The sequence below is a fragment of the Magallana gigas genome, chromosome 10 (assembly GCF_963853765.1).
Source record: "Magallana gigas chromosome 10, xbMagGiga1.1, whole genome shotgun sequence".
Classification (NCBI taxonomy): Eukaryota; Metazoa; Mollusca; class Bivalvia; order Ostreida; family Ostreidae; genus Magallana; species Magallana gigas.
The window spans coordinates 3,806,048-3,832,901 of NC_088862.1; the positions used below are offsets into that span (position 1 = coordinate 3,806,048).

General features: G+C 31.7%; 3 long non-coding RNA genes across 3 annotated transcripts; 1 reads left to right on the top strand and 2 right to left on the bottom strand.

Annotated features, from left to right (window-relative positions):
* Positions 1-4,234: 4,234 nt before the first annotated feature.
* LOC117683805 (uncharacterized) lies at positions 4,235-8,749 on the bottom strand. Its single transcript, XR_004597684.2, has 3 exons — positions 7,026-8,749; positions 6,174-6,282; positions 4,235-4,551 (listed from the first exon to the last, which is right to left on the bottom strand). It is a non-coding gene; the product is annotated as an uncharacterized lncRNA (long non-coding RNA).
* A 5,381-nt stretch (positions 8,750-14,130) lies between these two features.
* LOC109621017 (uncharacterized) lies at positions 14,131-16,073 on the bottom strand. Its single transcript, XR_002201618.3, has 2 exons — positions 15,851-16,073; positions 14,131-14,471 (listed from the first exon to the last, which is right to left on the bottom strand). It is a non-coding gene; the product is annotated as an uncharacterized lncRNA (long non-coding RNA).
* A 5,682-nt stretch (positions 16,074-21,755) lies between these two features.
* Positions 21,756-26,163, top strand: LOC136272149 (uncharacterized). The gene is made up of 3 exons (XR_010710097.1): positions 21,756-21,892; positions 25,577-25,979; positions 26,100-26,163. It is a non-coding gene; the product is annotated as an uncharacterized lncRNA (long non-coding RNA).
* Positions 26,164-26,854: the final 691 nt, after the last annotated feature.

Here is a 26,854-nt window from a genome sequence, read left to right on the forward strand (position 1 = left end):
ATCACAAATAGCCTAAAAGGGAATAACATAATATCTTGAACAAGGTGTCAGACTGACAAGGTTGAATATTGCATATTCACTTTTTATCTACTGAAATTATTCATATGAGACACAGATACTGCCTCGCTGAACTTCCTATGAAGGAAAACTTCAAAGGTATTTTGAAGTCCTGACCAGTAATCTTCTCAATTTTGAAACTAAAATCGGTATGTTGAGCAATATGGTGGTTTTTTCATTGTTGATAAAATTGCTCCCCCCCCCACCTACCACACACATATATCCTAAAATTGACCGTACATTCTATATTGATTAAATTAAATACATTGTGAAAAAACAATAAATATCTTAATCATTAATAGTGAAATCGATGTAAATATTTTTTCCTTTTTATTGGAATAAGTAGTTATACTATTCGGTATACTAATTGGATTTTTTAATTAGTGCGCGGATTGTCCCCTCACATGGAAAAAAATTTTGACCTCGCATTTAATTATGAACTTGAAGAAATAGAGCCCATTCTTTGTCTTGTAAGCAATAGGAAAGAATCAAAACAAATCCATTTTTGGATCTCAAATATGCATTTTAAACGATATCAATGGAGAGAGAGAGAGAGAGAGAGAGAGAAAGAGAGAGAGAGAGAGAGAGAGGGGGGGTTATTTCAGTCTTTACTACACAACATGCATAAAGACACGCCAAAGAGTCCTGCTTTCAGTACTTCAGTACTTTGATTCTCATCTTGGTCATTTCTTTTTTATTCAAACACAGTTCATTAAAAAAATTAATGTTATCCATGTACCCAAACTTGGTTTTTTTTTTAAACAGAGTTCAGTAAACGAATAGACGCTGTGCATGTGCTCAAAGTTTGAATATTTTTACTGCAATAAGTTGAGATTACATGTCAAAATTGTTGCAGAATTCAGAATGTATGTCAAATGGACTCGAACTTTGAAATTCTATTTACATCACGTGATTTTAAACGAAAGCAATTGTCAGAGGAAATTGTTTTTAGAAATAAACATGTAGTTTATAGGCCATTCATATGAAAGATAAAACGTCTTTATTCTTAATGTTAAGAAATTTCTACACTTCGTATGACCTCGAAATGTTTTTTAATTTGGCACTTTACGAAGACAGGGAATAAAAACCCTTGGCGGATCTATATGTTAAATTATTGTTTAATGTTTATTGATTATATGTTTTGGTTACAAAAGTAGATTTATTATTTTTATCTCTTACAAGATATAGAGTTAGCACTTGTGTTTTGTTTCATCTATTTTGATCCTGTTCAAGACAAATCTGTCGAAATCCATGACCTTTTTCACCCTGTTGTTGAAAGCCAAGCTAAAATGATTACAATCAATGGGCATGCACTGTTGAAAGAAAGACCGTGCTAGCAATATTTATATTATGGACCGTATAAAATATTACGTTTTAGCGACAAATTGAGAATTTTTTTATTTCACAAAGTGTTCATACTTTCAACTCAAAAAAGTCATATAAGTTTAGATAAAAAAAATTGTCACTAACTGGATTTTGTTCAAGCAAAATGTAATGTTTTATCTGAAGAAAATATTCAACAACATTTTAACTTTCTCTTTGGATATTTTTGATTTATCTATCTCGAGATTTTCTTCTAAAGAAGATCAATACAGTCTGAAAATGGCAACGAAAATCCAGTTCAGTTCTTGGTTAAACCGACCCTGTTTATCAAAAACTTAAGTGGTGTTTTATTTTGTTCAAAAAAGCATTATTGATCAAACTATGTATTATCCAGTTACGTTTTGTCACATCCCTTTAATCACGATACGGCATGCAAACATTGTTTACCGTTAGGGGTATGTGTTGTTACTTATTCTTCCCAGAAATAATTTGCCAGAAATTTTCGGTAATCGATTGCTGTTCTAAGTCCTTTCAAGCTTCGCTTTAATCATCATCAGAAATTTAAACCTTACCAGTGCCAATAATGAAAGTCTCTTTTAATTCACATTTGTCTATACTTTGTTCAAAACCACACAACGACACATACAAATTTGTCTTTAGGAATACGCGTATGCCTAAACTTCTTGAAAATTACTTGCGGTAATCAAGGACAAAGGAAATTAAAAATCAGGAGATCAAATTAGAAGTGGTAAGATTCTGTTTGCTGATTGTAAGATATTTTATTTGAATGTTTATGACATGTTAGTATCAACATGGTATCTCTTTAGACTTTGCATTTCAAACAGTTCTGGTACTCGTCGATGCAGTATCCAAAGCAACTCCGACGTTGCAACGAACATTTGAAATACTTTATGCATTCTTCAAACTCCGTGATACATCCGGGAATGCAGGGATAGGTCCTCATTAGGTCATCTGGAAATTTTCGATCCTGCGCGAAAACTCCTAAAAATGACACTATAACGACCAACGAGATAAGTTTCATCATTTCCAATGCTCTGGGGTTTCCTTTAGCTGTAGTTTCTGGTTCTGGAAAATTAAAAGTAGGTCAACTAAAATTTGAACAAAGTCATTCTTTAACATTCAAATCAGAATAAAATAGAAATATCGCGTTTTCCCATAATTTCCAGAAACATCAAATTACATGTCAAAAATCTGATATAACTTAAAATAAAAATAAATATTATCAGTATTTGTTAAAAACACTGACTTTATTACATCATACCAAAAAACAAAAATAAATATAAAGAAACATTTACTCATAGAAAGGGGAACCTAATTGATATACCGTATTAACTTTAAATCTATGAAAAATGACTACAATTTGTAAACCATTTTGACAATATAAATTAAGTTCAATTTGAACCCTTCTTTTAAAGGAGATCAATTAAGTCTTAAAATGGCCACGACTATTGAGCTCACTTAAGACTCTTTATTCTGTATATTTCTTTTTTTCCAAAAATTTTCATGCATCATTTTTTTTTCACATTTTTTACTTTTCACATTTTTTACTTTTAAAATCTATCTCATTACTTTGCAACATTAAAATTATTGTTCCTACCTTGTATACAAAAAACCTTGACAACAAGGATTTTGTAAAATTATTGTACCTACCTTGTACACAAAAAAGCTTGACAACAAGGATTTTGTAAAATTTTTGTACCTACCTTGTATACAAAAAAACTTGACAATAAGGATTTTTTAAAAAGGCTTATTCTTTTGAATATATATCCTCGATTATTATCAGTGTTAAAAACCAATCCAATAACTATTATTTAGAGCTTAATTTTATGTAATACTTTTAATGTAATTAATATGGACATAATATGTAGAGTATAATTTGTAGTATGAGGGGGATAGATTGACTTATGAAAAATTCGGTGACGTCATCATAATTAAAGAGATTTCCCTACACTTCGTCCAAAAAACACAACAGCACACGCAATGAACTTATTGGTCTTGGAAAATACTCGTATATGCCTAAACGTCTCGTTAAATTATTTGCAGCAATCAAGGACATAGAAATTTAAAGAAAAGGCGATCAATTTAGAAACGGTAAGATTCTGTTTGCTGATTGTGAGATATTTTATTTGAATTTTTATAACATGTTTAACTTAATATCAACAAGTTATCTCATAAATTCGCATTCCATACAGCTGATGTACTCGTCGGTGCAGTATTCAAAGTTCCAACGTTTCAACCATTTGAAATACTCTATGCATTCGTCCAACCTTGTGAGACATCTGGGATAGCAGTGGTTAGTCCTCATAAGGTCATATGCAATTTCTTTATCCTGCGCAAAAACTCCCAGAAATAAAACTATAAGGACCAAAGAGATAAGTTTCATCATTCTCAATGCTCTGCGGTTCTCTTTAGTTGTATGTTAAGGTTGTGGAAAATTAAAATTAGGACAATTGAAATCTGAACAAAATCATTCCACCGTAATCAGTATACAATTGAAATTTATCGTGCTTTCCCATAATTTCCAGAAACATCAAATTACATGACAAAAATCTGATATAACTTAAGATAAATATAAATTTTCTCAGTATCTGTTTAAACAATGACCACATTACATCAAACAAAAAAACCCGAAAACATTCACTCATAGAATAAAATTTTTATACCGTATTTACCTTAATTCCATGAAAAATGAATACAATTTGTAAATCATTTTTACATTTTCCTTCATCTTTATATACCTAAACGTCTCGTAAAGTTACTTGCGGCAATCAAGGATAAAAGAATTTAAAGAAAAGGCGATCAACTTAGAAATGGTAAGATTCTGTTTGCTGTTTGTGAGATATTTTATTTGAATTTTTATGACATGTTAATATTAACATGGTATCTTTTAAGATCTGCATTCCATACAGCTGTCGTATACGTCGGTGCAGTAATCAAAGCACCTCCAACGTTGCAATGAACATTTGAAATGCTCTATGCATTCGTCCAACCTCTTGAGACATTCGGGATAGCAGCGGTTAGTCCTCATAAGGTCATCTGCAATTTTTCGATCCTGCGTGAAAACTCCCACAAATGACAGTATTACGACCAACAAGATAAGTTTCATCATTTCCAATGCTCTGGTGTTCTTTTTAGGTGTAGTGTATGGTACTGGAAAGTTAAAAATTAGGGCAATTGAAGTAATCTGAATATAAATTAAATTTATCGTGTTTTCCCATAATTTCCAGAAACATCAAATTATATGACAAAAATCTGAAATAACTTGAAAAAGATATAAATTTTCACAGTATCTGTTAAACCATTGACTTCATTACATCAAACAAAAAAAACCCAGAAAACATTAACTCATAGAATCAATTTCTTATACCTTATTTACCTTAAATCCATGAAAAATGAATACAATTTGTAAACTATTTTGACAATATAAATTAACTTAAATTTTTGAACATTTTCCTTCGTCTTTATGTAGAACTCTTTATCTAAAGGAGGTAGATATAGTCTTAAAATTGACACGGACATTTAGTCTTCTTGATTATGAACTGTAAACATTACAATTTATTATGCGTGATCTCATGCTTTTAAGGAGGCTCAATGGAAAACAATTAAACTATCAGATTTACCAAAAATTTTAAGATATGGGTTGTTAATAAACTATTGTTAACTAAAGAAAACCATCCATTCATTTTGACTTTTAAATTTGATACATTTCCAATATTTTCATATAGAGTTCTTCTTCTAAAGGAGATCAATTTAGTCTAAAAATGACCACGACTATTGAGCTCACTTAAAGACTCCTGTTTATTTGTTATCTAATAAACTTTAATGCATCATTTTTTTTTCACATTTTGTATTTTTCAATTTTTTTAATTTTTAAAAACTAGCTTATTACTTTGTTATGTTAAAATTATTGTACCTACCTTGAATACAAAAAAACTTGACAACAAGGATTTTGTAGAATTATTGTACCTACCTTGTATACAAAAAATCTTGACAACAAAGATTATACAAAAAGGCTTAGTTTATTTCTCTATTCAGATTCTCTTGAATATATACCCTCAATGTTTATCAGTGTTAAATATCAATCCAATAACTATTTATTAGAGCTTAATTTTCTATAATACGTTTTATGTAATTGATATGGACATAACATGTAGAGTATAATTTGCAGTATTAGGGGGATAGATTGACTTATAAAAAAATTTTTGACGTCAGCATAAATAAAGAGATTGTTGCTCTTCGTTCGACAAAAATTAACTCACTTTTTATTAAAAGTTCGTGATCATAAATGTACATGGTTAATTTTGTAATTTAGAAAAAATATGTTCAATACCTCATAAGATTAGCAAGAGGACAATGCGCACACAAATAATAGTTCTATGGTAATTTTTGTGTTTCTGTCTCAATATTTCACCTACAAAACTCTGAACTCGCATTTCAGCCATGGTAATCCTGATTGTAGGATGGTGAACAAGAAACCCATAAAAATATACGATAATAGTGGGTAAGCTTTGTAGCTATATACATGATTAATTTCAAAATTTTACTTTTAAGTGATCCATATGTCTTTCTGCAAAGTTCTTTTTTCCGGTGATATTTAAATAGACTTCAATGGACTTGACCATCAATCCATTTTAAGAGTTACGTTATTCAAAGAAATTTCAAGTTGTATCATATTAGAAAACTTTCGTTGATTTAAATTTCATCTGCAGCGAATGATTATAGGGGTAGGGATGATGATTAATCCCAATTGATTATTATAATTAAATATATACTTTTCATCCTTAGAGTATATGCATACGTCAGATAGTTGCTGTTTTTAGAATCAAATACCATCAGATGCAGGAAAAGTATCAAAAGCCTATGACCGGCCATCTTTTACTTCTGGGAAAGAGAAATAAACACATATATATTGATGTCAAAAACTGCCCAGAACTGTTGTTAAGAGATAAAAAAGCAATAAATAGGATGTTTAATATGGTGTTTCGTATGCATTTCTTCCACAATTTAACGTTTTTGTTTGGTCTTTAACATTCATCAATCATACATTGTATCAAAATATTGAGCAGTTCCTGTGCCACAAAGCACATACAGTGAATTGGAATCGAAAACCAGCTAATCTAGATCTCCATTAATTTAAGTCAAGATTTAGAAATTGTACGTTAGTAAATATGCTGTCCCATGTTCAGAAATGAGTCACAGACAGCTAGTAAACATCATTTATTCACTAGGAATAAACTTTAGATACTACAATATAAACAAAATCACTTATTACACAATTGCATGAACTTGTCATTACATAATATAGGTTGGGGAGACAGTTACACATATGTAAAAAAGTCTATCTATTTAATTCTATTCATTTTATTGTCACAATATATAAAAAAAAACCGTAACCATGAAAGTAAACAAGTATGCAATGAACTTCATGTGAATTAACTGACATTAAATCTAGTAAAGGCTCCAATACATATCGTAGATATGAAAAACATGTTTGTTTACTGCACGAAGTACACATAGCCCATTCAAATAGTAAAATATACCTTAATGGAATTTTATACAAGTCAAAGTGCATAAGAAAGAAATATACTGTTCATAACTCTATATGTTATATAAAAAATACATACACTGTGGGGTCTCTAAGTCACCAAAAAACTGAAGGAACGTGGTTCCGAGAATTTGTGCATGGCGCTCGTGGAGCGGAGGTACTACTATAAACTCTGAACCGGTTATGTATATATAAATCCGGATTATAACTGAACATAATAAACAATTCCGGAATGATTTCAGAACAGTAAATTATTAAGAGTATCTTTATGGTGCATAAGCCATTGATACATCACATCAAATTTAAATATTTTTTCCGGTCCTTTATACAGTAACAAAAAAAATATTAAGTAGCAGTAGAAAAGAACCCGTAACTTCATACCATGAAAGTAAGTTAAGATTAATCTTGAAATATTTATTCGATTTAATATCATTCTTAAGAAGAGGTCAAGGGCATATAAATTATCCTTCAGATAGACTGTAGGTAGTATGGGTATAATTGATACTTTATTGGAAATGGCATTTTAAAGAGGTTTGGTGGTCAATCAATTGATCATTCTTAAACCCCCTTAAAATTTAATACATGATGTGTTTACCTATACAATTCCTCATCTTGGTCTTTTTAACACAGTTCAAAACTGAAGCTGTGCATGTACTGAAAATTTGAATCATTACTGCAACAATAAGCTCGCAATTGTGTGCCAAAGATATTCAGACATTCAGAATGTATACCATATCGATTTTATTTACATCACGCGATTTTGAATGAGTTGTCAGATGTAATTTTATCAAAATAAACATGTTGTGAAAAAATATTTCTACACTTGATACGACCTTGAAACGTTCTTTTAAACGAGACACCTTACAAAGAATAGAAATGAAAGTTCTTGCCGGATCTAGATGTTAAAATATTTTTTTTTATAAAATGATCTTTAGATTACAAAAGTAAAATTGCTATTTTTATCTTTTCAAGTTCGCAATAGTGTTTTGGTTTTGTCTCCATCAATTTTCATCAATTTTAAGCCATATCTGTCGAAATTTGTGACATTTTCACCCTCTCAGTGAAAGCCGTGCTGAAGGGTTTACAATCGATGCGCATGCGCTGTTGAAATGAAGGCTGTGGTTGCAATGCTTATTTCACTAACCATGGAATATTATTAGTTATTCGATAAATTGAGAATTTTTAAATGTAACAAAGCATAATTTATTAGTTAAGGAAAATTGTAATTTCATAGAATTTGCTCAAAATAAGTTACAGTGTCTCTTAAACTGAAGAATAACATTTCAGATTTCTATTTGGACATTTCCTAATATTTTTATATCGCGCTCTTCATCTAAAAGAGATCAATACAGCCTGAAAATGGCTACGACAATTCAGTTCTGTTCTTAAACCGACTCTTTTTCTGTTTACATCAATTTTTTGTGAAAGGACTTTATATGGTTTTGGCCTAAAATGGCCCCCTTATATGAACATCGTCATTTTACTGTAATTCTTTGTATTATATGCACAGATAAACATTTGAAGTTTTTTTCATAATTTTCATTTCGATTTGAGTGCCCTTAATTCAAAAATATGACATCATAAAGTTTACCCTTTTCCGCCATTTTTGCATTTTTAGCATAAAACAGCTTGTCTTCAAGCAGATTTTCTTTAAGAAAACATTGAGCGATTGCTTGAAGAAACAAAACAATTTTCACCTAAGATGTTTCTATCCCGTATTTATAAGTGAACAAAGAGTCGCTCGATATTTCTTATTCGAAATATGATAAGAAAAATGTCAATTTTTGATTGATTTTGATTTAATTATAAAAATAGTGTCATTTATTACGTCATATAATACCTATAAGTGTATATAAATCAAATAAATAGGTGAAGAACATATTTTTGTCAACTCTTCTATATCACAATAACACAACAAATTAATGTACCTGAAACACTTTTAAAAAAGACGAATGATGGGGGCCAAATTTGACTAATATCATATATACTAGTAGTTCTTTCATTTTATTCATGAGAACGTAATTGATCATACTGACTTTGTTAAATTATCAAGCGATGTTTTGTCAGAGCGCTTTTATCATGACACGGCAAACAAACATTATTTGACGTTAGGTATATGCTTTGTACATTTGCTTATTTTATTCCTAATATATATCTTGCAATAAATAAGTAAACAATAACCAGAAATTTGTTGGTAATCGATTGCTGTTCTAAATCCTCTCAAGCTTCGTTTTAATCGTCATTAGACGATCAGATATCACCACTGAGATTCTGAAGATATGATTCTTTAATGCATATCTATACATTTTGACATTAGCGCTATGACAATCACTTTTTTATTTGAAAAATTATTGCACAAACCTTAGCGTTTTATAAAATACTTGCAGCAATCGAGGACACCATTCTTTTAAATAGTGGCGAATAATTTAAAAAGGTGGGATTTGTTTACTGATTGTTAGACAATTTATTTAATTTTTTTTATGATATAACATGTTAAGTTCAACATCATATCTATCCTACTCTGCAAAATCCCATGCAGCTGATGTACTGTGTGTTGCAGTATTCCAGGCAAGTCCCCCGCTCCGCCTCGGTACGATCCGAACATTTGTAGTAATCGTAGCATTCATGGAACTTCGTGAGGCATTTGTTACAAGGATTCCGCATATAAAGGTCATCTGCAAGTATTCCATCCTGGGCAGATATTCCCAAAAATGAAAGCAGTGCGACCAACAAGACAAGTTTCATCATTTTTTAAAACTTTTGGAGTCTCTTTAGCTTCAGATTCCGGTTCTGCAGGATTAAAATATGACCATTGGAATTTGAACAGAAACATTCTCTTACATTGTAAATAGAAAATGATATTGCTATATCAGGTTTTCCCATAATTTTCTGAAACATAATATTTAATTACAAATATTCAATAAGAATGAAAATAAATTTCAATTAATTAAGTATCTGTTAAAATAACTAAACTTTATTACATCAAACCAAATAACCCAAAGTAATCTCTCAACCTATTACATATTAATAAATCCTAGGACAGTGAATACAATACGTAAAGCATTTTGACAATTTATTTTAGCTTGAGATTTACAACTTTATGAAGAGGTCTTGGTGTAAAAAAGATAAATTAATATATTCTAGAAATTGCCATGAAGACTAATTATGTTGGATCTCATGATACGAAGCACAGATTATATTTATTCTTAACGTAAATTCTTTAAAATCAGTTACTTAGCAAGATTTGTCAATCTGAACTCCTTATTTTAAAAATTAATTCAACATGTCTGAGTGCGGGGTAAGATCCCTGTCATATGCAGGTATAAAACTAACGAAACTTTTTATTACCTTCACGCATTTTATGTACCTATACATTGTCAGTCATATTTAGAAATTATCGTCAAATGACTTGGCTTATCCAGTGACAGAAGTTTTTTGAAACAAGACAAGTTAAGAACATTTAAGCTTGTTAACAGGGATCAACACAGACACTCGACAAACATTGGAAAAACAATTGTAAGGAGTCCTAATCTTGTATATCATTTTTTTTTCAAATAAAAGAATACATAATTTTTATTTACGAAAAAATTGTAACTTTTAAAACTAACTATTTGCATTGCTACATAAAAATGTTGTACCTACCTTGTGTACAAGATGCTAAACACCAAGATTTGTTATGCAAAAATGCTTAGTTTACTTTTTTATTCAGATTCTGTTGAATATATACCCTCGAGGTCTATCAATCCAAATGCCAAGCCCATAACCGTTAATTCGACCACAATTTTAGGCAGTACCTTTTTATGTTATTGACACGGACATAATATGTATAATATGTAGTTGGATGGGAATAACTGACTTTTTAAAAATTGGTTATGTCATCATAAATGAAAAAATTCTATCGAGCGTAATTATTTCAAATTTGTCAATTCCCTGACAGCAGACAGCAGACAAATGTCGAACAAATTCCGAACTGGTGATTACCATTTATTTACAACATAATCTACATTTTGCTTCCCTAAAGCAGTTTTTTGATATTAAGAAATAGCTGTTCATCGTCGTTTGACTAAAATAAGTTTGTTTGTTTTTTTACCAAAAGATCGTTATTATACATTCTCATGGTGGATTTTGTAATTTAAAAAATTCGTCAAATTCCTCAATATCTTACCAAGAGGCAAATGTACACAGAGCTAACAGTTCTTGAGTAAGTTTAAGTCTTTCAGTCTTAAAAAATGTACAGGGGCCTGTATACAATTATCATTTTATCACATATCAGTATAATTTCATGTTTTTCTACTCTAAACATTTCAACCGAGTTCTTTTATTATTTTATCTTTATGAACAGTGTTTTTTCCTAGGGATATTAAGATAGTCTTCAATGGGTTTGACCACCAATATGCTTTTAATGTTACATTATTTAAGGAACTTTTAATTTTTATTATATTAATAAAGTTCCTTTATTTGAATGCTATCTGCAGCGACTGAATGCTCAAGGGTATTGATGTAAAATACACATCCAAAAAATCCTTTTATTTGATTGTGTTGAAATAAAAGTTTTTTAAAATATCAATATCAAATATTTTATAGAATTGCTGTCCTTGATCAACCGTATATCATAATGTGATATTATCTCAAAATATGTTAAATATTTTGGTGTAAAAATCAAAACATTGAAATTTTACATTAACGATTTACGTGCATTGAAACAACATACTATTGATCTTTTTTATTTGTCTTTTGTTTTTGTATCGGTTTATACTGGGAATAAAATGCAAAAATAAGTCAGGTCAACATTATGAATAAAAGTAACTGATTTTTTTTTATTGAAGGGGGGAGTCGCAATTGATTATTATTATAAATACATGTACGAATTTATACTATTCTTCCATGGAGCTTCTGTATTATTATGTCAAAATGTTACTGTTTTAAGTCTGGAATCTGAGATCACCAGATGATGGTAAGTATCTAAGGGGATGTCCGGTCTTGTACATATTAAAAGCAAAAATGTAAACATTTCTTTAACTCACATATTTATGCCAACAACTGGTCAGAACTGTTGTTAAAAGATAAAAAAGCAATATATGTTTGGTTTCATGTGTTGTATTGTATGCATAGTTGCTTCAACTTGATGTGGACGGTTTAATATTTTTCTCAACAAATGGTTGTAGATCTAGAGTGGGCCTTCTTTCATATTTTTTGAGATTTTCAAATCTGAAATTTAAGTCTGCAGCTACAGTTCTAAAGCTGATCCAAGTGAGTTTTTGTCAGTTTTGTATGCATATATGCTATTTAAAACTTAATGTAGAATGTTTAATCTTTAAAGTCGGGTTCTAGAAATTGTATGGTAGTAAGTGATTTACAGTATATTTTTGTTGCTGAAGCCATCGTCGAAAATCGGACGTGATCTGAAACTAGTATTAGTACTGGTATTAGTACTAGTGATGTAAAACATATGTGAAGTGGGTTTTACTGTTCATTATAAAGATAAAATAAAATAGTTGATTTTAATTTTGAATGCATTAGAAAATCCAAGAAGTATGAATACTTAAAAAATTAAATTATTGTTTGAACAATATCTGTACATTACAAATTTAGTGTCAGTGGTTACATGTCATATCATCTTAAAGGGAAGTCTTTGGATATTCTCAGTAAAATATTGCATCTGCTTTTTTTTTTACTCATGAAAGGCTGTGCTTCAAGCTTAAGAGTTAATATCCAATATTTTGAAGAAACAAAATAAGCAATGTTCGACTGGTGCAATTATCAAATAATCTGCCGAAATGAGTTTTTGTCATTTACACCGAATTATCTTTAAATATAGGAAACTCCTTCCAATCGAAAATAATGCACTAGTAAACTGTAGTTTCAGTGCTTATTTTTAATTTCAAAAATTTTCTGTGCTTATGAAACATTTTGAAACAAGGGCACCGTTAAGCGGAGCATCCCCTAGCGACACAAGTTATTGTGTGGGGATGCATTATTTAGGAATATATAGTTATGTAAATTTAAATGAGGAGACAACATTCTACTAACCCTCCATTACGACAAAAACTACTTTTTCTGTACATGTACTAGATTTAAATCCAAAAAAATATCAAGTTGTTGATTTGAACTGCTTACTTTCACTTTGGTTTCACAGAAGTGAAGCGTAAGTAGTTATTTTCATGATCAAGTCGTACATAAAAATTGTGTTATTTTCACGATATATTGAAAAGCACTCAACTAATTGACTTGAAAATTAATAGTGTTTGTCCTCTTATTATGCCGAATAAGTGTAAATATCCGTGCAAGGGTTTTCTTTTAAACTTGCTTCCAAGCTGAACACACACATACACACACACGCACAGCAGCGATGCTATATCCCCTTCGCAACAAGTTGCCCGAGGGGATAATAAAGCTGTCATGTTGTAAATTTTATACTTACAACCACCCAGTAAATTCTAAATGTACAACATGACAAAGCTGTAAATTTCCATTTGTTTAAGGTGGTATGGAACACCTCCATGTTGTGACGTATTTGTTATCGAAATAATAAATCCAAGAATAATTTCATCAATAAATTTCCAATTATTGTCATCTAACAGCATAAGGCAGTGCGTTAAATGTTTCGGTGGATCTGTTAATCATGAGTTCGAATACCGCTGTGGATTTTAAAATTTTTACCTTTGCCAAAAAAGTTTAAAACGTATATTTTTAATAAATTTTGTAAGATTAGAACATTCTAAATCGGTGAAAGTATTTTAATTATAATGTACTTTAATCCATATTAATATCGCAAGATGTCCCTACCACCTTAAGGTTATTTTGCCTAAATTGATTTAGATTTTGAACACAGTTTGAATACCCATGTTAACTTTATGTTTTCAATCTATAACAGACAGCATCTTATCTTCTCTTTTTTCAAAAGAAATAATGAATGTTGAGGCTTAATGATTATGATTTGAAAAAAGTCTTCATGACTATATATATATATATATATATATAATATAACAATGAGGTGTTTTTTTACCGTGCCACCCCCTAACATGACACGTGACCTTGTTTTTAGGTCCTTAAATTTTGCATTTTTGATTTCATTTGCCTGGCGATGAAACAATGGATCCCGTTTGGCAAAAAATAACGCAAACAAAGAGAACAAACAAAAAGCAATTACATGTTTTAACTGTACAGAAATGATACACGAAATGTTTTGGGCAGCTTGCAAGATTTTATTGCTTTAATGGATATTCAGTATACATTTTCTTTTTTACAAAAAAAAGAACTACATGCATGTTTATACATGATATATTCAATATCTTTTAGATTTGCACAGATCCATACATCTCGTGTACTGGTCGTTACAGAAAGCCCGACATTTTGTCGCATCACGAGGTCGCCCCGCACAGTCATAGTATGCATGACATTCCCGGAACATCAGGGTACACTCATAACAAGGGTTTTTGGTATCGTCAGCACCGGAAACTTCCAGGAACGAAAGTAGAAAAAGAAACAAGACGATTCTAATCATTTTTAGGTTTTTGGGGGGTATCTGTTAAAAAAGAGAAAACGAATTATATTGAAGATGATCGACTACTGGTATTGGAAACGATTCAACAATTACACATCTATTACACGATTTTCCTGCATATTAATACATGTACATGTAACTAACTGAAATAAGTTATGACATTTGTTGGTCAATAGTTAAAAGTATGCAGGTCCACTCTTGAAGGTGCCTTTGTAAACACTTCAATGACCTTGATCAGTACCAACCATTACATAATATAAGACAACGAGCACAAATTTTATCATTAAGCGTTTAAAGGTATATGTGGCGTATTTGGAGTAAAATTTTGACATGAGCTTGAGTAAAAATATACATCGTGCTTCTTATAATTAGACGTTTCACAAACTCTTGGCCCGTAAAACATGTTCTTTCTTTAGTTATTTGTCTTTAAAATTTGCTACATGTCTGATGAATATTAATGTGATCCGCCATTTGTAACGCCACTGCGCATGAGTGCGGGAAAACCTAGCATTGAAAACACGATGGAAGAAGAGTTTGTTTACAAATTAGAATCACGTTGTTCATGTCTTAAATTAGATAATTCTTATATCAGATGATACCTGAAGCATTATTATTCCGTTATTCATTAATGTAAAACGATATAAAATGCTAATTATGTGTAATAAAGATGAAACACGATTTCATCACCGACACTGAGTGAATATCCCCTCTCCCTGAGGGATGCATGTATTGAGAGTGTTTATTTATTCTTTATTTAAAAATCCCTGTACTTGTGGTTTATAACTTATAAGGTAAAAACATGGAACACGTGGAGTACATGTACGTTCGAACCTGACTAGCAAATCCCCGACAACTTCACGATAAACTTAAGTTTAATTCGGCTTTAATTCCTATTACATCATTCTACGTGGTCTCCGATGACAATCATCCCTTTGTTCCTATCCTTATCAGTCTGTCTCTTTTTTTCGTTTTTTGCCAAATCTGTCAAACTTAACGGTATATCTATCTTTCTTGTCGTCGCCATTGTTGCGTGGTATCACGTGACCGATTTAAGGCGGGGTTAATTCAAATCCTGGATTTACTATGGACTCCATAATAATTATGAAAATTTTTTCTTTATTTCTATATCTTTTTAACCTGAATGATATAAATTGCGTAATATATTGTGAAGACATATCTTTATATAACTTATTTAAATAAATAGTAAATCAAATATTTCTTAGCATGAAAAAATACGCCACATATACCTTTAAAATCTGTATTAAATTTGAATGCTTTACACTTGTTTGAATACCATACCTCAGACCAAATAACCGGTTATGAGCGTAATTGGTGAAATTCATTACTGTTAATTATTTCAGGGTTAAAAACCTCTTTCTTTTGTAAATATTAATACATACCGTGTGAAATGATTAGAGGAGTAAATTTCTCTGACGTCAAGAGCTGTTTTGCAAAAGGTTTACATTATTTTTTCACACTGTGCTTAATATATACTCTACAAAAGGTCCATAAATTCAAAACTAAATGTCAAACCCATCTCATTGAATTTAACCTTCATTTTGATGGCGCTGATCTGGTGGCTATTGGCACGGACATTATACAGTTATAGGTAGTTTAGGGGGTAAACTAGTATAAAAACAATTTCGGTGAAATAAACAGCTCAAATAATAGCAGTATATGAAGTGTAATTGTCCTCAAATTAGTCGCCAATTGTCGGACAGATGTCACAATACATAGAGACCCCAGCCTGAATCATTCACCCGAAGGCGCCATTTTAATAAAAATAGCTCGTTTGTTGGGATATATATGGTTATGGAATTAGTCATGTGTGCACTAATTACCATACAGTGAATATTATAATACTGACCAATGCTTTTCATTGGTCAGCTTCAACATTAATTTTCATGATAAAATGTTTCTATTTTGATATGACCTAAATTTGAATTTATCCAAATTATCTCAATTGAACAATTACACATGTGATCAGAGTTCAGAAAGCTATAAAAATTACATGTCACGTTACCAACCCCAAATACTTTGAAAACTTTTGACAAGTAAGAACGGGCCACATTTTCCCCGAAAAACCAATGACCTCGTCAAAAATGGTGAGTATGATATGTGAAATAACTTTAGAAATGATAAAAACTGTATTGAAATCACAGAAAGGGGCAATGCTTTAAAAAAGAATTTTTTTTATGAACTTATGCCTATAGAATTGGTTTGTTGTTATTTTAGATTTTGAATTGTACCGGTTTCTTCGTTACATTAAATCTTACACTTTTAATAAAAAAAATGATTCACAACAGAGATGTGTATTTATTTATTTTAAAAATCATTTACAATAGAGAGGTGTATTTATCTGTAACTTTGGGACTGCTGGAATTTTTTTTGTTGGAAAAAAGTTTGGATACCATAGTTTTTTTAAAAGAAAAAATGGTATGAAAAAAATTATCATATTAAGTAAATTCATCGATAAACTTTCAATCCTTAAAGGGACTTAGACAAAATTTGAGCTCAAAATTAAATTTTGTTTTCTATTTTTAATTAATTAAGGTACTTCACTACACCGAGCCTTATACCGGTACTTTTTAAGACACTACGTCACAAGATGGCGATTTACATATTTTGTTAAACCGTATCAATCGACTCAGATGTGTATCGTCATAGCTCAACGGTTAAAGTATCAGGCTTGTGAACCGCAGGTCATGAGTTCAAATCCACCTGGGGCTTTTGTTCATGTTTACTGAATGAAATTTTTGAAAATATCATTTTTTATCTAAAATTGCACATTTTTTCGCCTATCTGACATAAATACTTCTTATCCATCATGCTTTCTATCAAAATCAAGCAATTTTCTGTTGATTTGAGAAAATATTTCAAGGTGTAGTGAGGCACCTTAATGTTTAGAATGGTTAATACGGGTATTTCTAATGCTTTAAAATTCTGTTTGGTAAATAAAGCTTGAGCATTGTTATTGTTTACGTATGTGTTTTATTGTTTAATCAAATGTTGCTTTCTTCGGTTGATGACATTATTCATGAACACATGGATCAGTTAACTTTGTTTACCCCGAGTCATTTTGCCAAAGTAATAGTTATTCCATACTTTACATTATTTGTAAACAAATATAAGAATCGAAATTTGTTTACATAGCAATGAATTTTTACCATTGTATCTCTCTGATAACTTGACTTCTAACATTTAAATTTCGGTCAATCATTCAAAATCCGAAAGGTAACCATTAAATTCATAAAAAATAGAAAATACATGTAAGATTTTGATCTTAAATTGTGTCTTTATTAGTATTAGATTATTATCTTACGAAATTCCCAAGTTATATCCTAAAGAAGCGTAGTCACGATATTGGTCAAAAATCAATTTTTCGTTTTTATTGTTTACAATGCTTTTTTGCATATTTAAGCATTTTAATGGTCAATTAAGATTTGAGGGTCAGTACTAGTTATCGAGATGTAAGCGAGATGCAGAGCTCACAATTTTCTGTCATGTAAACAAAGCTCGGGTAATGTTTTTGTTTACATTTTGAATATTCCTTGTTTAGACCTAAATTGAAAGTAGCAAACACTAGGAGTCGTTTATTTATGTATCCAAACGAATCAGCAGATAGAAAAATCAGCTTGATAAAGAACTTAAAACTGGTATATGTACATGTAAACATAAACAAGGCACCAGCCTTGTCTACATTGCAAACGATTGAGAGTTTGTTTCTTGCTTATAACTTTGTGACCAACACTCAAATTCTGGTTGATCAATAGAAATGCATTACAAAAGCATTGTAAACCACAAGAATTGAAAAATAAATTTTGGCCAAAATCGTGACCGTGCCCCTTCAACTTAAGTCAGGTACTAGTAAATCGATGTCTTAGGAACAAACTTAACATGGCCGTGATGGCGACTGTTTATGTTACATTGACATTTTTTACATATATAAAATATGCACATTAAATTCCGTCTTGGCAAACATCTTCGAAAATGTTTGTGAAAAAGGCTTCTGTTATGCAGTTTTCACTAAACCTACAAAAATTGATGTCCACAGACATTGATGAAACGAATGCAACCGATTAACAAATGTCATCCCTTTATTTTATTGAGTCTACCTACAGTAACGTGTCTATATCATTGTCCTCCCCTACAGAACTACCTGTTGGTGCTCGCCCTGGCCTCGGCCCTTGTGTTGGAGACCTCAGCCCTGGGGAGCTGTCCGTACTGTGAGACCAGCTACAACCACTGCCTGGAGCTGTTCGGCTGTTCCAACAGAATCTCCGACTCCGACCGCTGTTACAAGTACTGCTTCTACAGGTTTGAAGTCTGCGAGACAACCACCAACTGTAAACCGCAGGCACCACCAAGTCTGGAGGAATTCGAAAATGCCATCAATTCCTGAAAACCTGCTATAAAAAATATAATTCAAATAAAAATCTTCATGTAAATACGCATTTTTTCTGGAGTATTTTTTTTTTATGTTTTCAATGTGTCCTATTACACATAATTTTTTGAGTCATTTTCAATCTTTGATTTTCCAATATTCGGATTTTCTTCGATTTTACATCAATATTAGTCTTTTCAGTATTAAACCTAGGACAAAGTCGTGTCAAATTCTTATTCTTAATGGTCAGTATTTTATCATTGTTCTTCAACAGTGAAGACAGCTTTGCTTTGCATTTTATGAGAAAGAATATAATATGCTAGTACTCAGGGAAATAGCTTTCGAAATTTCAGTGTCTTCTCATTTAACTGACAATTTAAAAACATTTTAACCAGCAAAACTATAGAAAATAGGTATCGCTCAATTAGGAATAGGGTGTAGTTTGAGAATAATAAATTCTGATAGCATTTAAACATTTAATTTTTTTCTATGTAGAGTTAGTGTAATTTGAATTTATAGTTCAAATACCTAAACAGAGTTAAACCATTGAAATTCGTATTTATTAACTCATTTCTGTGGATTTCTTTGGTACCTGTACATGTACGTGCCCCTATTCAACAAATTTCAACCTTAAACGAATTTCAAATCTGTTATATAATTGTAATTCTTTAAAGTGAATCCATAAAACCAACTCCACACAAAGCTGTAAAATAATATGAAATTCGATAGTTATAAGAAGCAGTTTGCACGAATAAATAACCGCGAGCATGACCCCTTACCAATGCGTACACGTAAACAGAGAGTAGTGTTTCCGGAAGTTAACGTTCATAGACGGACATACGAGAGTCAACGACCCACAGGACTCTCCCGTCACCAGGGGTCAGGTTGGCGGGCTGACCAAATTACAGATAAAAGTGTCCACTCTGATATGACATTAAGTTATAACTTGCAGTTAGATTGTTAGCTTCTGTATCATTCGATCATAACTGAGTTTCGCTGACTCTGGTGGCGGTTTTGTTGCATATATTGTAAGTACAGCACGCGCGAGCTACATGTAGCTTAAACAAATTTTTCTCGTAGGGAAAATTTACATAGAAAAGTAATGAAAACTTGATTAAGAAAGTTCAACTATTTTGCAAATTAACAACCTTTATATATTTCCTCTGTACATTTTTAAATCAAATTTCAAAATTTTATATTTACCGATATTTAACAAAGGGAGAATACCGAACATGTACATGTATGAACAGACTGCTAGTATATTATAATAATATATTCTTATTATCAGTGTTAATTTAAGTAATATTTATATAGCTGTACACTTTCTGTATAAAGTCTCATGTGTTGAAGTCAACACCTAACGAATGAAAGAAGCATGCAGAGTTATGAAATTTGATAAAACCTTAATTATGCTTGCTAAAAATTTCTTGGTCATAAAAAGCGAATTGAGGAATAATCTGCGAACACTGTGCGAGATAATTATGCCAGTGCCAAAGTGGCATTTTTGCCCCTGTCTAAGCTGCATGTATCGAAAAATTCAAATATATACTGTATAATAGACCATTGCTTAAAGAGTTTACAGCCACCTTTGTTATTAATATATCTCACCTGTCAGGTGAGATATTTTCCTTTCAAAAATAAATTCCTAAAGAAAAAAGAATTTTTCCCATTGGAAATACAATATTCCTCCGGGATGTTTGAAATTTCCTATTGGAAAACTACCTGTCTGAATCAAATTCCTACTGGAAATACCATTCTCCTATAGGAAATATAATTCCTATATAGGATTTTTAGAAAATCCTTTAGGATTGTTCATATTTCCTGTAGGAGAATCATTTCTCCTACGGTAAATATCATTTTTCTCAGGTGAAACACTAAAAACAAAAGTGGTTATATACTCTCCATACAATGGTCTATCATTTGGTATATATGAATTTTTTAGAAACTGCGGCTGCAAAAATGCCACCTCGGCACTGACATCATTTTCTGGCAGAGTGTATATGGTAAAAACAACAGAAAGGTTGCATTTTCTTTTTTCAATGTTACAAGAAGAAGCCGTTAAAATTTTTTATATGTTTTTTTTTCATGGCCGACCCTGAGTTTGACTTCAAAATGGGCTACAATCTCTCAGAAACGTTTTGGCCACCTTTATTTTCAATGTAAATGTATGGAACTTAGACGGGGATCAATACTGAGCGTCAATATTTAGGGGTCTTTCAATTCAGAAACCAAACTGAGAACGTTATTGCTATCTTAACTGCTATAAATTCCAATGAATTATATACAAACTTTTTGTAAACATTTGCACAACATCATTTGCAAAATGTAATTTTAGTATCACCATAAATATCTTTCTATACATGATTTTGTAGTACGTGGCTTAAAAGAAATATTCGTATCCAACATTAAAATATACTTCTTGTTTTCGTGTTATTATTTTTTTAAGTAAGACCAAAACATTTTTAAAAAATCGAGGGTTTGATGACTGATTTGATCTTGTCTTGATCTTGGGTTGTTCATGGGGTTATTACAAGAACAAATCACAAAACTTGGACTTCTTTTAAAATGCGTCGAACACCACTGCTTTCTTTAAGATTTTGCGTTTAAATTCCTTGAGTTCCAAAACATCTTATAGCACATCCTTTTTAGTAAAATAATCTCTTGGTGCATTTTTATTTAAAGTACTATAAACTGGAAAAACTGCTCACATGTAATTTGATAATGAACTATATATTGACTTTTCATTGTCAAAAGAAATTGAAAACGTCATCCCCTCAGAGAGAGAGAGAGAGAGAGAGAGAGAGACGCATGTTATAAACTCGCGCCATTTTCCAGTCAATAACTATCTTTATTTATAAATTAGGTTACATTATGCGGTGAGGTGGTTGTCGTCTGTGATGAAATGTCAAGTCATGGCTAATCAATCGATTTAGTAATGTTGCCAAGGGCAACACTGAAACACACCTGGTTATAAATACGTTCTGGCCAATCGATTTTCGGTTTAGCATTCGCGCCTGTGTGCTGTATTTCCGGAAAGAGATAAACAAACGGGCAACAGGTAAGATTTTGTCAAGCGTGTCTTAGACTGTTTGATATTTAAATGAGGTGAAAGATTAACCTTTAAAGACGCTAAGGATTTAAAAAGATTTCACAGAGGGAGAATTTAAAAATTCTATTTACAATTGCCTGTTTCTCGGGTCGTACTTGGATTTGACAGGTATAAATGCCGTACGTGCTTCCCACGTGGTTTGGGGACAATTTTGTTTTACACAGGTAGAATATTCTATATGGGCCCGAGGTGTCTGTTTACTTTATAAGAGCTGTGATAACAAACGAACATTATTAATGTTGATCGCTGTCATGAGAGATTGAATTGATTCTTCACTATCAACTGGGAAATTGTAAGACCCTGTGCGAAAGCGCGGGATTATGGAGATTTTGTGTTTTAGTATTGGGAGTGAGTGAATTAGAATGGTTCATAAACATACGTTATTTACATGTATACAGTAAAACAATAATATGTGGGCGTATATACTAATATATATACACCTTTAGGTAAGTTGGCCGGGGGGGGGAGTGGGGGAGTAAATAGTAAATTATTAGCAAGGTATATATCATGTAGCAGGTAAAAATAGAGGACCTTATCAAAAATTAAGACTGATTTGACAATGTGTACGGAAAGAGCTGTCAATTAAATTTATATGTGCATACATTCATAAAGTTAGTGTAACCATTCTTTAATTTGAATTAACTTAATATTTAGAAAAACTGAAAAGTTTTTCTTACCACAAAGTGAATTAAGTACATAGTACTGATTTAAAGTAAAATCCATTAAATGTTATTGAATGTCATAACGTACATTGGTATAGTAATTAAAGATAAAATTTTTGTTCAATGCATCTCAGACTTTTATTTCACATTGAAATATTAACAATAATAAGGAATTCTCATGTGATTTATCAGTCTTTATCATTATGAATTCACATGTGGGTTAATATTTTGCTGAATTGGAAGATTTTTTTTTTTTCATAACTTATTAACCCCCCCCCCCCCCATTTGCTGCACATTTTTGGTCTAATTGAAGAGATCAATCTGCAGCCATCTTTGCTAGCCAAGGGTTTTAGTCCACTCCAATCTCCAAACCCTTGGCTAACGAAGATGATCTGCAACTAATGCAAAATATTTTTAATGTTTTACATTATGTGTAATAGATTCAAGAATTCTTAATAACATAGATTAATTAATTGTAAACTTCCTTCGTTTGGTATACCCCCATGGCACTGATAAGTAAGCAATAGCAGTTTTTACTAATCAATACCTATCATGAAGAATAATTTTAGTGTAAAAATTAAGGCATTGACATGGTCATACATTGCAAAAAATATATATATACTTATGAAATGCATGTTGTTCAGATGATATCATGTTCTAAACCCGGATTAGGAGGTTATGTAAAAAAATTTCTGTAATGATCAATGCTGCCCTCATAGCCAGCATGAATCATCAAAGGTAGCATTTTATTGTAAAAATTTACATCTTTTATTTAACAATTTAATAAATGTATTGTTAAGAGTAAAATTAATTTAATTATTGTAATTAATAATTATGTATATATATAAATCTATTTAATATGTTAGATGAAAGAAATAGGCAAGTGGTCTTACAATGTTTAATGGAATTTGAGTCTAACATAATCATAATAAATGCTATTTCGTGTAATGTTCCTATCAATACATTTATCTCATATTTTGATTTTCATTATAAAAAGGTGTAGGATTTTGATTTTTGATAGCCTTTAGACTCCCCTCTCACTTTTTTTTGCAAAGTTAGGCATAACCATAATCCTTTTTTTTTGCTTGTCAAGATTTCGAATGAGTCTAGGGCCCTCCTCCCCCCACTGAAGATTTCTGATGAGTCTAGCCTCCCTCCCCCTCCCCCACTCAAGATTTCTGATGTCAATCCCCCCCCCCCCCCCCCTTTTTCAATTTTCTTCCAATGTCACAGCCACTGCGAGTCATCACCAAGTCCCATCAGCTGTGACAATTGCACTAATCTAGAGGGTGAGAGTGGTGAGGAATCCCTGGAAAATTCAAACTTATTAAATTTATTTAATAAAAATGAAAATAGGCCTTGGACAACCCCCCCCCCCCTTCAACCTATAAATCAAAATTATCCCATAGACCCCTGTAAAAAGTGTCCATAGATCCATGCATCCTTAACCCCACCCCCTGTAAAAATTGTCTGGATCCATGCATGTCTGAAAGAGTGCTGATGATGAAGTAGAATGCGCCTCATTGTAACATATTGCCCATTGTCTAGTAACAGAAGGATGCAATTTCTGAAGTGATATTAGGATCAATACACCATGGTTTTATGTTAATTATCATCTGATTGACCGGCTGATCCATGTCAATCCCACTTGTGGGATTTGAACCCTGATCCTAGGCTTATGTAGGATCTAGGCTTATGATCCTAGGATTTAAGGATGAAAGGTTGTGATCTTAAGATTAAAGGATGTAAGCTTGTGTTCTGTTACTCAAAGAGACAATGTTGTTTAGATCTCTGCTTTTATCCATGGTTTGAAGTGATGCATCATCTGGATTAGAGATGTTCTACTGTATCTGTCATTATCTTCCACTATCAATTATTGGATTTGATTTTGAAAAGCTTGTGTTTGAACACTTGAATTATGAAAGCCTGCATGAATGCATGTTTAAAACCAATTCCTTTTATCAAGGCCTGATGATGATACATGCGCAAATCTGTGGAAGGGGTGCAGACTCCTCTGCCCAACCCCACCCCCGGAAAATTAAAACTTTTTACACACAAAATAAAAGTACCAAAAGTAGGCTCTGAACCCCTTGTGGCACCTCACCCACGTGAAAAACTTTTGAATCTATGCATGTGATAGCTTGGTCAATATGAAGGTATTATCAGGGGTCTGGCTCTGAAAATAAATAGAACTGTCAATCATTTACCTAACAAAGTTTTCACACATTATTTTAATGTTTTACATTTGAAGTAAATAGTTGAGTGTTTGAATATATATAGAACCATTAATTGATATTTCAAGTATTTCTCCCACATCATGCTCATTGCTTTGAAATTAAATGCTTGGCAAACAAATATCAATGAATTATTCAACTGTTAAGAGACCATTTTTTCAATTTTCAAATGGAACCTTTTAAGGTGTACTGCATGCAATTTCAGACTAGTAGAAGCAATTTGACTTTATGTACCACTTAGTTTCATTAAGTGCATGGCCAAGACATCATAGAGAGATAGTGTCATTTATTGCTTTCTATCCATCTGTCCTTTTGTTACTTCCACCTTTCTTTTAGTTAAGCTCATTTTAAAAATAAAATCAAGTGGCAATTATAAGTTCACTTTCGGATAGAATACAATATGTAAATTGTAAAATCCCCCATCTTCCCAAAAAAAATTTAAAAAAAACAACAACAGTTAAATTTCAACACAGTTAATGAGGCTTGCTGGCCTTACCCATTTTAATATTTTTTGCTTGATGAATTTTGACCAAATGTATGTATTATGTATCATGAAACAAGATGTTCTTTTTGTGAATGCAAGCCTTACCAACTCCTTTAAAGAATTTCCAAAAGAACTAAATTATCGTACAGATTAGGAGTAAATGACTTAATTTTCAAACTTTATACACAGTCATGGTTTCTGTGATCAAAGTGAGTGATGGAGGAATTCATCAATTAATTCATTTTCATTACAGATCTCCACAGCATTACAAAAGAGAAGGAAACTGATTAGAATTAGCGGTTGCAATGTGAGAGATTAGAAATGGATGGAGTTTCTTTTGGTCAGGAAAAGTCTTTAATGAATGGTCTTTGGTCTTTAGTGTGAAATATCTGCCACAGTTGTCTATCATCGATGGAAAAGGTGTGACAGAAGGCGGAAACGGACATCAACGGTTGCTAGCGATTAGCGTGGAGAATTTAAGGCAATTTTTTTTATCAGATTAGATTACAAGTCTGGATGGTACGTACATGACTTGCTGCCTCGTGAACCTCGCAGCTTCAGTGTTTGCTGATCCTGACTCGGAGATTAGTCCATAGACCATATGGTTTTATGAATCTCCAAGCTCCGAGGCGGAAAATTTCATCCAGTGGGATAATGTAAGTATGAAGGTACATATTAATTATTTACAATTCCATTATTGAGGATTAAAGATCATCATTGTGACCGTCAAAGATAGCGATATGAAATATGACAGATTGGCTTGTTTTGTGTTGCAGCGCACCAGAAAAAAAAATCAATTTTCTCCTGTAGGATTTCCTCATCTTGTCACCATTGTTAAGGTAACATCTCACCTCAATTTGTATCTGTCACTGACTGAAAATGTAAATTTGAGATTTTTTATTTAATCTCATGAATGCTATTGGTCTTCTGTGGATTATTTTTTGTTGGAATTTTGCATGTTCGTGACAAAGCTGTCAATAGAAAATATATTAAAGGATTAAAAAATAGCATATTTTATCAGATATGAACTAAACACATTTTTCATTTTTGTTTTTTTTTGGTTATAAGTATATATTTACATTCCACATATATTTGGCTTGTAAAGTGTGTTGAAAGCTACAGCAGTTTTAACACTGAAATGAACACAGGGTATTCGAAGGTTAAAATGGTGAGTTTTATTATGACATCACAAACGTTGGATGCTGTAAACTGCAGCATCACAAGCAAAAATCAAAGTTCATGCTTGTGGCTGTTACAGTGGCTCTTCCATCAATATGAACTTACCCATAGGATAAGATAGGAATTTTAAGGTAAATTCACATTTGCAGACAAGGCAAGAAGTTTAAAAAATGTAAATATATAAGCATTAAATCATAATTTTTTGAAAGTTACAGTTTCATAACTGCAGCAATGTGTGCATACAAATTTTCATAACGCACTAACGCGCGTTACTCATTTTGTATGCACACACCGCTGCAGTTATGAGACTGTACATGTATCTTTAAAAAAATCATGTATATATACTTAATTT